The following is a 14,067-nucleotide window of genomic DNA, read 5'->3' on the forward strand; positions in this document are numbered from 1 at the left end:
TTTCCGTCCTTTGGGCAACAAGGGTATTTTTGTAATTTGGGAGGAAAATGGTATTTTCGTCCTTTTGAGCGGAAAGGTTATTTGGGTAATTTTGCTAGGGTTGACGCCAATATTCAATATTTATATTGAAGGAATTTTAGCAAAATTGGAATCATATCAATATTAATTAATATGGAGGAATATATTTAATTTAATTAAATACATCAAAACCCATTAATTAAATATGTATATATAAAGATATATATGGATTAAATAAATATTGATGTTTATTTAATTAGGAATATGCATTTATATAGGAATTAAATAAATAGGAATATTTATTTAATTGGGAAACATATTTAATAAGAGAATATCGTTTAGAGATATTCCAAATCCTTTTAAAGTTGCAATCCAAATTGAAAAGGAATTTGGAGATTCACAATCCTAATTAAATTCCTACTATGGATTGCACTATAAAAGGGGACCTGGTTTTTATTTTTGATAAGTTGATTTTACAACTTTTGAGAGCAAAGTTTTAGTTCAATTTTTAAACTAAACCTCCCAAACACAAAACCCTAGCCGCAACCCTAGAGAGAATTTTCTCTCAAAGCTGCCACTCCTCTTAAGCTCTTCGCTTGATCTAGCAAACAATCCAAGAGTGATCCCAACCTACTTTTGTGTGGATACCGTTGCGCTCAATCCTACTTTAGGTCGATAGCGATACCTTGGAGACATCCAGAGATGGAGCCACCAACCAAGGTATAAAATCTAACCTTGTATGTTTTAATCATATTGTGGTTATAGTTATCGAATCGTGATCTTGGATTACGAGACTCTATCGTAGTAAATTTTTTTTTTTTTTTTTTTTTTTTGTGATTCCACACTTGTTGCGATAGAAATCCTTACAAATGGTATCATAGCTAGGTTTGATAACTACAACTCGTATATTTTGGTGTATGCTAATATGCATGGATTAGGGTTTAATTTGATTTCTTTCAACCTGGTATAATTTTATTTAATTTTGTTGAATGAGTTATTGTAAAATTGGTATCCAAAGACCCTAAAAATCTGGTGGTTGTGTTAGACTAAGTGCCCTAGAGCCAATCAATTATTGTAGAATTGACTCTTTGTAATAACGTTCATTGATCAATAAAAGGCATTTTATTCTATATCACATAAATCATTATTGTATGTATTGATATATGTCCTTAGAATAGTAGAACCGTGACGAGGGTATCAAGTGTTTCAAATTTTGATAGTGAGAACCCTATGAGCACATATGGTGGCCATTCTAGAAACGTCTGTAGCCCAAGTATTATTCTGAAGTAAGGACACAGACAATACAGTAAGGCTATCATAGTGTTGAATGACCCTATCAAAAGGCAGTGACTGATATCACTTGTCAAGGTTGTTTGGTGACAACCTGGTGTAACACATAAGTGCTTGCTATAGGCAAGTTCACTGGACTGGCCCACCAAAGGATTTTATAGGGATGGTAACCCCATTGTCTATGGAACAAATCCTCTAACAAATGGTGGTGCATGTGATCCTTTGACTTGAGATCACCGGAGCGACTTGTGCACCGATTGGTGTAGTTTGACACTAGCCTAATGCACTTCTATTCAGAACTGTCAATACGGTAGTGATTAGCTACATCAAGGAGTGTATCAAGATTATGGTGGATCGACAGAGGATTCATCACTCCCGAGTATGGGGGAAGATATCTCATGGCTCAATTCAGTAAATGGAAATGACACTAAAACTGTGGCCACAGTCGGATTGAATTGTTGCTCTATCCAGTTTATAATTTCAGTCATTGGTCCAGTAACTGAATACATACATATCAAGAGTAACCGAGGTTGACACTATTTCTATGTCTTAGTCTCGTTGAGATAACAGATGATGAAAGGATTGGATTGTACGGTAACCATATCGTTGACAGGTAGCTGCTTCGCTGAATCCAAGTCTATCGGGTGGCCATGATGCCTTGCTAGGAGCCAATCTTGGTCTATGTGTAGTGAGACGATTAATTGGTGTTAATCGTAATACTACACACTACTGGTATGATGAGGAGCCTACGGGTCACACAGATAAAAGATAATTTAAGAACCAGTTTATAAGAAGGGTGTTTTCGTCTTTTTAGGTAAAAAGGGTATTTTGGTAATCTCACTGTGCAATTAAATTTGCTGATGTTCTAGCCTGTATTTAATTTGATATTAAAATTAAATAAGTGAGATTATATTTAAATATGTGTTCGCATATATTTAAAATGAATTCATTATTGTTAAATATTAATATTTTATATATATATATATATTATAATATTAATATATATATATTAATTTAATTTAATTTAAAAATGTAATTAAAATTAAAATATCTAAATGGGGCTGTTTGGACATAGGGGTTGTTTGGGTTGGTGCCCAAGCCCATTCCATGATGGAATAGGGCATTGTGTGTGCACTATATAAGTACAAGTTTTGTGAATTAAATTAAGAATTTCATTCATTCACATTTAATTTAAAATCTAGCCCCCTTTTCTTCTTCCATGCCAGTTTTGCCTTTTGGGTTGGATCAAATATCACTTGATTCTTGTTCTGGTTTGGTGTGGTGCCGTAGGCAACCAAGATTAAAACTTCCTAACCTAACTACTGAACTGTGAAATAGGGTAAGCAGGGGCGATCCACGAAGAGTGTCTAGCTGAATTTTCGATGATGTGAACAAGGCTGGGGGGTTTTGAGTAAAACGAAAACAGTCTTAGCACAAAATCAAAACAAAAACAATTTAAATCGAAATCAATTAATATAACGAAACTTGGTCTCGTCAAACACACATCAGAATCTTACAACTGATCTTGATGCAAAATTAAATCAATTTATACCTGAATATTCACCGTTGGAACTATTTTCCTATCTCTCCTTAATTGTAATTAATCAAGAAACAAGCGATCCTAATTAATCTTACCACTAACAAACCTAGACAAGCGCTCAAGATTAATCTAATGGCAGCCTTAAGAATTAGAGAAATCGATGAAGCTAACAACGCAAACACAAGTAGTTGTATTTAATTTAGTTGAATGTTCTTCTTAAGATTACTAATCCTCGACGCAGCGAATTATTAACCCTAATTGCTTCACAAGTTAGAGGGACAAATAATTACGGATTTGATATCTAACTTAGCAGTAGATTGCAATGAATAATACACTAGTAGGCCTCCTAGTAATAATTGCATCAATCATGAAGATATGCACAGAATAACATTCAATACTCAAACATGAAAATTGAACATTAAAATAAAATAGATTAGATCTCACAGTTGGTTGATTCCGAGGTCTCCGTTTCGACGACAAAGTTACAAAAGCTTTAGCCGCTCATGGCCATCATCAAAAACTCAAAAGAGAAAAGAAAATTCCAGAGAAGAGAAGAGAGAGGCGTGGTCCCCCTCCAAAACCCTACTTGATCCTTTAGCAAAAATCCAAATTCAAGTGTTGAATCCACTCAATCTCCTAAAAGAATATTTAATCTAAATTAATCCTAATTTGATTCTAATTAATTAAAAATAAGATAAAGTCCTAAAATAAAATAGGAAAGTGGTGATTCTGAGCTGTAACTTGTGTGCACAATGTCCTCAAATCTTCCAATAATAACCTGCCCAATTGATTTGCATGACAAGGCAGAATGCTCCAGGACGTCCAGTGCAGATGTGAACTTCAAGCGCGATTACAACCTTGATGCAGTGAGTATCTCTCAAAACTCAAAACATGAACGTTGTAGATATATTTCTTAGCGTTACACATCATTTTGAATCATCTCAATGGAGCTTGGATGAGAGAGTTATGCCCAGATTACGAAACAACAACGTCGAAACTGTCCGAATTCACTTAATTAATTCCGTTTTGCAATTAACGCCTCCATTCGCATCCTAAATCAAATAGAATATAATGAGGATATATTAGGCAGCAAATAAGTATAAAAGACTAACAATTAGGGGGGTAAATATGACATTTTGCATTTCCATCAAATTCCCCGCACTTATCTTTTGCACGTCCTCGGGCAAACTAATTCAAATAAACATTACACACCAGTCATATCAAGAACACCATATTTCCAGTTATCTCAAGAACATCAGCATGATGCATAAGCAACAATATTTAATCCATGCCTTCATACCTAACTTAGGAAGCAGCCATAAAATAAAACAGAGTTAATGACATATCTCTCTTTATCATCTTCCACAATTACTCTTAATCAGTCAATGCAAACAAGGGAACTAATCACAACCAATTCATGTGCAACTCCCTCTCAACTTTTCTTTTACTGTTTCTCTTTACTACTACAAACTGGGTAGCAAACTAAGGAAACAATTTTTTTTCTTTTTTTTTCTGTTTTGAAAAAGAATGAGTGCATTTTGCTCCATCTCATTCATGGTTGGGTTTATGAGTGAGTGCGTTTTACGCTCCTCTCGACCCACCACATACCTTTCTTTTCTTTTCCTATTTGCTTAAACCCAAATTTAGGACTAGCTTAAGAGAAACAATTTTTTTTTTTTTTAAGGGTGTTATACACTCCTCAATCATGCTTCGTCACCAAGTCTACACAACTTTCAAGACATATTATTTCAAATACAAAGATCAAATATGATTAACTATTTTATGAAAGATTGCTAACATCCTAAGTCAAGGAATATGCTCAACAACAAAGTCAAGTTATATTTCATGATCACTAGACGTTCAAAGACATGAATTAAAGCATAAACCTTCCTAAAAACAAATGCGGGGGAATTTCGTTTAAGGTGTACTGGCGTTGTTATACCTGAGGTTGCCAAGTACTGCTAGGCAGTTTTTAAGGCGGGTTTGGTTTCCAGCCGATATACCCTAAAATAGGCAGTTTTTTTTTTTTTTTTTTTTTTTTTTTTTTACGTAACTTAAACACAAACCTAAACAAAACCTAAATCCCCTCCCCACACTTAAAACTGACATTGTCCCAATGGAAGTGAATTGCAAAGAAAAGGGCAAAAATAACCAAAATTAAAATGCAAGAAAAGAAAACAAACTCCCTTGGGTTGCCTCCCAAGCAGAGCCTTTATTATGTCGTTGGCTCGACCTAATGCTTTTCTTCTTGCAATGCACTAAGTAACGTTTCCATCTCCAAGGAACACGTTCTGAGATAACTAGGGAGAGGCTTCAAATCTGGAATGGGATCCTGCAAAACAAAATGTAAAGGCCTCTCGTTAGAATTGGTAATGCAATATAAGGACGTTGACTGTTGTTGTAACTTTGGAGAATCATTTAACGCTGCAACAGTCTCCTGCAAATCAGTACTCAAAGCTGACTCCTCATTCTTTCTCAAGAGTTACTAATGGCAACTCCCATTCATCTTTCCATCAAGTTCAAAAACTTCCTGTGCTAAAGAATCACACATCAATGAATAAACGTGATATCATCATCAATCAGGATATTCATGGCATCATAAATATTAAATTTGACAAGTTCACCATCAAATTCATGGTAAGTATGCCACTATGAACATCTATCTTAGTCTTGGATGTCTTTAAGAAAGGCCTTCCAACAAAATAGGAGAGATTGTCTCCATTTTCCATATCAAGCACATAGAAATCAGTAGGGAAAACTAAGTATTAACTTGTACCAAAACATCTCACTACACCCTTAGGATAAGCATTAGATACCATCAGCTAATTGAATTACAACACCAGTTTATCAAAGTCCAGTTTCAAGAAGCAATAGGATATGGCATGACATTTATAGAAGCTCGTGAAGTCTATCATGGCCTTCTCAAACCTAGTGTCACCATCGTACAAGGGATAGTAAACATACCTGGATCCTTGCACTTCGCTAGAAGTTTTCGCTGAATTATGTAGAAACAATTTCTCCCAATCATCCTTTTCACACTTTTTAGTTTCTGTTTCCTCTTAAGTGTGACCAATTCTTTTAAGAATTTAGCATAGCGAGTGGTACTGTTAATAGCATCTAAGAGTGGAATATTTACCTTTCATTACGAAAGTCTCATAAATATCTCTGTTTTGCTCATCTTTCTAGATTCTGCTAAAGCTTGAGGAAAAGGTGGTACGGTTCATAATTGGACAGCGACGAAAACTTACGTTAGAGACGCCATCGTCATTAGGAACGTTTTCTGTCACAATGATGTCTTTCTCTTTTCTCCCGACGATGCAGGGGTGCTTTTTGGAATCTCAACCTCTTTACCACTTCTCAAAACGATCGCACTACATTTCTCTTGGATTATCACTGTTTGAGAAGGTAATTTCCCTGAACTTTGTGCCTCCAGCTACTGATTGCGGTTGCCATCTGCCCCATTTGATTCTCTAAACTTTGAACACTAGCTCTCGTCTCCTGTTGAAATTGCAAAGTGTTAGTAGCAGAGACTTAACAATATCTTCTAAAGACATACCAGAATAGCAGTTTGTGTCCGGTTGTTGTCTAGGGGGGTATGGCTGCTTGTACTGCTGGGAATTTGGGCGGTTTTGAGGGTAAGGCTGACTCATTTGTTGATTCCCATAGCCAAAATTAGGGTGATCCCTCCATCCAGGGTTATATGTGCTCGAATAAGGATCATACTTCCTTTGCGATTGTCCAGGAAAACCACCTGCTACATTCACTTGCTCAACAGGCTCCTCTTGAAGAGTTGGGCACATGTCAGTTGGATGCCCTATACTGAACAAATCCCGAAAGCCTTCACTGTTTGCATGTTACCTACAGCCATTTGACGAACAAGAGAAGTTAGACTAGAGATTTGTTGTTCTAGGGAAGAAATATTTACCTCATTATCACGCCTAGATGGAAGGTCAAGCCTACTGCCAAACTGTTGAGAATTGGCTGCCATATTTGCAATCAAAGTTTTCGCGGCCTCGGGAGTCTTATCCACCAAAGCTCCTCCACTTGCAGCATCAATCATGCTCCTATCAGTATATGTAAGGCCCTCGTAGAAGTATTGGATAAGTAGCTGCTCACTAATCTGATGATGGGGGCAGCTTGCACACAATTTCTTAAAACGCTCCCAGTATTCATGCAAGGACTCTCCGTTGTGCTGCCTTATACCACAAATTTCTTTTCGAATGTTGGCTGCCCTTGAAGCTGGGAAATATTTCTCCAGAAATAATCTCTTCATCTCGTTCCATGTGGTTATAGTTCCGGAGGGTAGATAATAAAGCCAATCCTTAGCCGAATCCTTCAAAGAAAACGGGAAGGCTCTTAATTTGATTTGCTCCTCGGTCACCCCCGTAGGTTTCATACTTGTGCAAACCACATGAAGCTACTTTAGATGCTTGTGAGGATCTTCACCTGCAAGACCATAAAAAGTGGGCAAGAGATGTATTAGTCCAGATTTTAATTCAAAAGTAGTGGCAGCATCTAAAACAGGAAACGTTATGCATAAAGGTGCTTGATTCAAATCAGGGGCAGCAAGCTCTTTCAAAGTTCGATTTCCAGCCATGACGTCCTCCTCTTCTATATCAGAGTTGCTAGCAAATTGGGAATCAAAAGCCAAATTGCTTTCCTCAGAATTTCTCCAAACTTCCTTCCTTAACCTATGCAAAGTGCATTCAATTTCTTTTCTAATTTTGCTAAGAATGTTGTTTTCTTCGAAACGGGTACTCACGGCACTCCTAACTCAACCAAAATTTTCCTTATGAATAGTACTACTATTCACAGTTTTTTTTTCTTTTCTTTTTTCTGCAAAATAAAAAAATATAACAATAAATGCAATAAAAAAATCACAAAAACAAAAATAATCAACTAGAATCACTCCCCGGCAACGGCGCCAAAATCTGGTGTGCTGTCGTAGACAACCAAGATTAAAAACCTTCCTAACCTAACTACTGAATTGTAAATAGGGTAAGCAAGGGTCGATCCCACGAAGAGTGTCTAGCTGAATTTTCGATGATGTGAACAAGGCTGGGGGGTTTTGAGTAAAACAGAAAACAGTCTTAGCAAAAATCAAAACAAAAACAATTTAAATCGAAATCAATTAATATAACGAAACTTGGTCTCGTCAACATCCACCATCGGAATCTTACAACTGATCATTGATGCAAAATTAAATCAATTCATACCTGAATATTCACCGTTGGAACTATTTTCCTATCTCTCCTTAATTGTAATTAATTAAGAAACAAGCGATCCTAATTAATCTTACCACTAAACAACCCTAGACAAGCGCTCAAGATTTAATCTAGTGGCAGCCTTAAGAATTAGAGAGATCGATGAAGCTAAACAACACAAACACAAGCGGTTGTATTTAATTTAGTTGAATGTTCCTCTTAAGATTACTAATTCCTGACGCAGCAAATTATTAACCCTAATTGCTTCACAAGTTAGAGGGATCAAACAATTACGGATTTGATATCTAACTTAGCAGTAGATTGCAACAAATAATAAACTAGTAGGCCTCCTAGTAATTAAACGCAACAATCATGACAATATGCATAGAAGAACATCCAATACTCAAAACATAAATTGAACACTAAAAACAGATAGATCTCACAGTTTTATTGATTCCGAGGTCTCCGTTTCCTTCGACCAAGTTATGAAAGTTTAGCCGCTCATGGCCATGAAAAACTCAAAAGAAAAACGAATTCCAGAAGAGAGAAAGAGAGGCGTGTGTGATATATCTCAATCTGATCTCTCTCTCCTTTTAAACATATCCCATTCAAGTATTTGAATTCTACTAAATCTCCTCAAAATATTCTAATATCCTAAAATAACATTTATCCTAATCTGATTCTAATTAATTGAAAATAAAATAAAGTCCTAAAATAAAATAGGAAAGTGGTGTGTCCAGCTGTAACTTGCGTGCAACAGGTCTTCAAATCTTCCAATAATAAACTGCCTAATTGACTTGCATGATAGGGCAGAATGTTCCAGAACGTCAGCAGTGCAGGTGCGTCAACTTCAAGCCCGATTACAACCTTGATGCAGCGAGTATCTCTCCAAACTCAAAACATGAAAGTTGTAGATCTCTTTCTTATCGTTCCACAGCATTTTGAATCATCTCAATCGGAGCTCGGATGAGAGAGTTATGCCCAGATTACGAAACAACGTTGAAACTGTCCGAATTCACTTAATTAATTCCGTTTTGCAATTAACGCCTCCATTTGCATCCTAAATCAAAATAGAATAATAATGAGTATATTTAGGCAGCAAATAAGTATAAAAGACTAGACATTAAGGGGGGTAAATATGACATTTTGCATTCCCATCATGGTTCTTAAGGCTAAAGAGGATCTAAAAAATCCCTCTTTATTTCCTTGGGGTTATCTTCGTGTGGACTACCGCTGATTCGATCCTACCCTTGGATCAGTAGCGAAACCCATTCAGAGACGAGTTGGACGAGCCTCCAAACGTGCGTATGAATTCTTAAATCTAAACTGATTTTTCTGCAGATTTTGATTTAAAGTATATTGTTAAATTTGTGCCCTGATCTTGGTTCTAAGGAAACGATCTATTATATATATTTTTTCTATTTCCGCTGCTATGACTTGATCGTTTCCTAACAGTGGTATCAGAGCCTTGGGTACCAAATTTTACAGTTTAATGTCTGATTTACAACATGTATTTGATTAATAACATGTTATTCTGTTAAATCTGCTTTGCTTTTAAATGAGTGATTTGATTGATCAATTGGTTTAATAATGTGTTGATGGATGCTATATTGGTTGGTTGGTGTCCTGATCGAATGCTTGTGCGTTCGATTTGATTTGGATATGTGTCGTTATGTGAAAAACTGCAAAAACGCGAACTATGCGATTTATTGATTTGCAGAATTCGGAGAAATAAAAACTTCGCTGATAAGAGTGTAATTTATATATTTTTTGTTCCTTCCATATTATGTTTTTGTTATGCTTTATGCCTAGTTGAGTTGATTAGAGTTTGTTTTGTAAGTTTGGCATATTTGGATAGACTTTATGAAATAATTGAGAAAAGATTAGGAAATTCCAGATTTTTGTTATTCTGACCAGCACTGCGTTTTTCAGGTTTTTCCTAGAGTCAGATTTCTCGATTGCAAAAGTGTTCTTCAGAACAATAAAGTAGACGAATCAAGCATTCCAGGAAGGAGAATCCGAGTTTGTTTGGGCCCTCATTAGTTGTTGCAAAATTGGACCTGGATTCCTATTCGCGGAAGGATTTCCTGGCTGAGTATTGAGTCTTCGAATGGGCCTAACTGGAGCGTCAGATATTGAAAGCAGGTGATTCAGAAGCCAAAATTCATCTACACATTCAGGACTACAACTTTTATGAAGTGACTAAGCCCAAAAGAGTTCTTTTACATTTTGAGAATCCTGGTGCAAGCTAGATTACGAATTCTATTTTCCATATCTAATAAGATTTTGACAGTTTTGGAAGTCTATCATTTAGCAAAGATCTAGGAAAGTAATTTCCATGATTCCTGGGGAAAAATTAAGGAAAAAATACATTATTTATTTATGAGCTGTTAGGTTAAACAGGGAGAGAACAGCAATAGAGTTTAGTTTTTAGTTTTTTACTTTCTACGTCAAAATGTGCGGTTGATTTTTATTCTTCAGTTCAAGGGGATTTTGAAGCCTGAATTCATGTCATTCGTGTAACTTAACTTCAGTATCATTGTTCTCAATCTCGTTTTTATTGGAATTGTTTATGTTATTCTGTTTTAATTGTTTATAATTTTCTGTTTGAGTGATTTAGTAATGGCCTGTTGAATTGTTTAATCGGAATTTTATCTGTTAGAATTAGGAATTGTGATATGTAATTGCCCTATTTCTATTCAATGAGTAACACATGGTGATAGATGATTATGGACAAGTTTTCATTCTGTCACCTTGAATAACATAACCTAAGTTAAATAATCCGAACTTGCGTGATTGTTGCTTGGACTGATCTATTTTCCTAATTCTTAAGGTTGCCATTGAATTAAACTTAGAGAGCTTATTCTAGGTTGTTAAGGGTTAGGATCTAACTGAAAAGCTTATTTCAGTAGTAACAATTAAGGGAAAATTTGGGTAACAGAGCTTGTTGTTTCCTAGGGTCAGTAATTTCGTAATAACGAGACAGAATAATGTTACAGTTAGTATGTCCAATGCATGTTTAGGTGGACCTTGAACCGAGAACTGGTGTTTTTAATCTGATATTTTCTACCATAATTTGTTTTCAGTTTAGATTGCATTGATAACACCCCCTTTCATTACTCTGCTGTCCTGTTTACTGTTTAGGGTTTTATTGTATTTTTTTGTTGTTTTCATTGTGGCTATTGGCATAGAATATAGGATTTAATCGAATCATTCCTTGTGGGATCGACCCTTGCTCACCCTATATACAATTTAGTAGTTAGGTTAGTAAGGTTAATTATTTTGGTGCATTCAGCACGCTACCATTCGCCACGACAACAATCTTTCTAGAACTTTTTAGAGTTTTATGGAAATGCAGATCTCGCCGCGGCGAAATAAAACTTCGTCGCGACAACAAAGTTTCTGTCCCAATTTTGTGTCTTTCGCAAAGGGACCAAATTGCAGTTTTTATAACCTATAAAGTCAATAACCATTCTGCACCTATAAGAGGGTAATTAATAATTAACCCACCTAATTCAAAAAAATTGATTGTTTTTTAAATGTATGCCATGTACTTGTTTGTATATTGTATGGTGCTTGGTACATGAGCCTTATGACCTATGGCGAATGTTCTAAATTATTTTTGGGTATGTATGGTTGTAAATTTTTTAAAAATAGGACTTGGGTGTCCTACCTTTCTTCCCCTTCTCAATGTACATTCTCTTCTCATCTCATTCCCCTCAAATGTAAATCGAGGTTTCTAAATTTATTGATGTAAAATTAGTTTGAGATTAATTTTATTGTAAATTTAGTATGATGTTTATGTAATGTAATTGAGACGGAGCAAAGGACGATGCAATTGTACTTGAAGACTTAAGATATTTATTACAAGACCCCTAGGTGACCTACTGATTCATCTAGGCTCGAGGAAATCGATTTTAGTTGGGCCATGTACCAGAACATTTAATATTTTGTTTAGCATGCATGCTAGGGTTGAATGTTCAATAACATGTCGAACAATGTCATTCTAACAAAGTAATAATCTGGTGAGACTCTAAATAAAAACCCCTCAATTAAAGTATATTAAGTCACATATGTCTTCCATCACCATGGTTTAATCAAACCACTGTTCGGCAGAACCTTGTTCGCCAAAGCGAAGGGTACACTTCTACCAGTGGGAGGTTAAAATTAATTGGAGTTTTCCTTAATGGTGATGGGTCGACTTAAAATGACGGTTTTGCTTGTTCACCAAAGCGAAGGTTGATAAACGTGTCATAGGCATAGTAGAGAAGTACAAATATTGTGTGTACATGGTGGCATGTAGTGTCCACTCTATTGATATTCAGAATCACACTTGAGAACGATGATGGAGGCCATTGGATTTTGTGATTAGCTTGTTGGCTTCTTCACATTTGAGGTTGATAGTAGAAGCTATCAACTGGTGTGGATTAAGTTTGTTAGCCTACCTAATCAACCCATTTTGGCTTGTTCGCCAAAGTGAAGGTTTGAAATAGGCCAAATGGGATCTCAGTCCATTAGAAAAGCCAACAGGCTTTCCCGAGTTAATAGTAAGGGCTATTGACTTGAGGAAAATAGTGGGAGCATCGTTTAATAAAAGACCATATTAAATAATAATGAACTTTATAATGACTTTTTCTTTTTTCTGCAATTGTAGATTCACCAAAATGAGCATTATGAACCTGCGACCGATAATCGAGAAAGAAAACAGGTTGGATGGATCCAATTTCTCAAACTGGTATTGTAATCTTTAGATTATACTCAAGTCGGAAAAGAAATTATATATCCTTGAAAAGCCATACATAGCTTAGCCTGATCCTGATGCCACTCAAGAAGTAAAGGACACTTATCAAAAGTTCCTTGATGATGATGATGGCGTTTAATGCTTGATGTTAGCATCGATGACACCAGTGCTACAAAAGCAGCATGAGAATATGGACACTGCTGCCATTATTCTACACCTCAAGGAGCTTTTCGAGGGAAATGCTTGACATGAGAGGTACAAGGTGTCAAAAGCACTGTTTGGAAGTCATTTGACTGAGGGAGCCTAAGTTGGTCCTCATGTGCTCAAGATGATTGAGCACATAGAAGGGCTTGAGACTTTGGGATTTGAGTTGGATGCAAAATTACAAATGGTTTAATTCTGCAATCCTTGCCTGACTCTTATGCACCGTTCATAATGAACTTCAATATGAACACAATGGTGAAAACCTTGTCGGAGCTTTTGAACATGCTGAGGACTACAAAGCAAGACTTGAAGAAGTCCAAGCCTGTTTTACTGGTTGTGGCCAGTAAAGGAAAGGGTAACGGCAAGGGTAAGGCCAAGGCCAAACCCAAGCCCAAGCCCAATCCCAAGCCCAAAGGACATGGTGCTCTTGGGCTTAAGAGTGGCATAAGGAAGGGCAACGTAGTATGCTTCTATTATGGCAAGCCTAGCCACTGGAGGAAACACTACAAGGCTTTCCTCGCAAGTAAGAAGAAGTCAGATGCTTCGACTTCAGGTATATTTATGATTGAGATTAACTTCTCTCCCTCAACATCTTGAGGTCATTGACACTAGATGTGGTACTCACATTTGTACTGATGTCTAGGGACTAAGGCAGAGTAGAGTGCTCGCCAAGGGAGAGGTGGACCTACGAGTTGGAAATGGAGCACATGTGGCTGCATTGGGTTTAGGGACTTACTGTTTATCTTTGCCTATGGGATTGTTGTTAGAACTACATAATTGTTATTACATACCTTTTATTTCTAGAAATACTATTTCAGTATCCGCTTTGGATGATATAGGGTATGATTTTGAGATATCTAATGGATTGTTATCCTTTAGTTTGAATGGTATTCTATTTGGAATTTCAAGGTTATATAACGGGTTATATGTTCTTGATTTAAACAATAAAGATATTCTCAATGTTGAAACCAAGAAAGCTAAACATAGCGATCAAAACCAGACATATCTATGGCATTGTAGATTGGGTCATGTTAATCAGACCCGCATTGCAAAACTTCAAAGGGATGGAG

At 36.3% G+C, this 14,067-nt stretch overlaps 1 non-coding gene across 1 annotated transcript; it reads left to right on the plus strand.

Annotated features, from left to right (window-relative positions):
- The first annotated feature begins 6,966 nt into the window (after positions 1-6,966).
- On the plus strand, positions 6,967-7,073 carry LOC116122452. Its single transcript, XR_004126900.1, has one exon. It is a non-coding gene; the product is annotated as a small nucleolar RNA R71 (small nucleolar RNA).
- Positions 7,074-14,067: the final 6,994 nt, after the last annotated feature.

The sequence above is a fragment of the Pistacia vera genome, unplaced genomic scaffold (genome assembly GCF_008641045.1).
Source record: "Pistacia vera cultivar Batoury unplaced genomic scaffold, PisVer_v2 Contig134, whole genome shotgun sequence".
Taxonomy (NCBI): domain Eukaryota; kingdom Viridiplantae; phylum Streptophyta; class Magnoliopsida; order Sapindales; family Anacardiaceae; genus Pistacia; species Pistacia vera.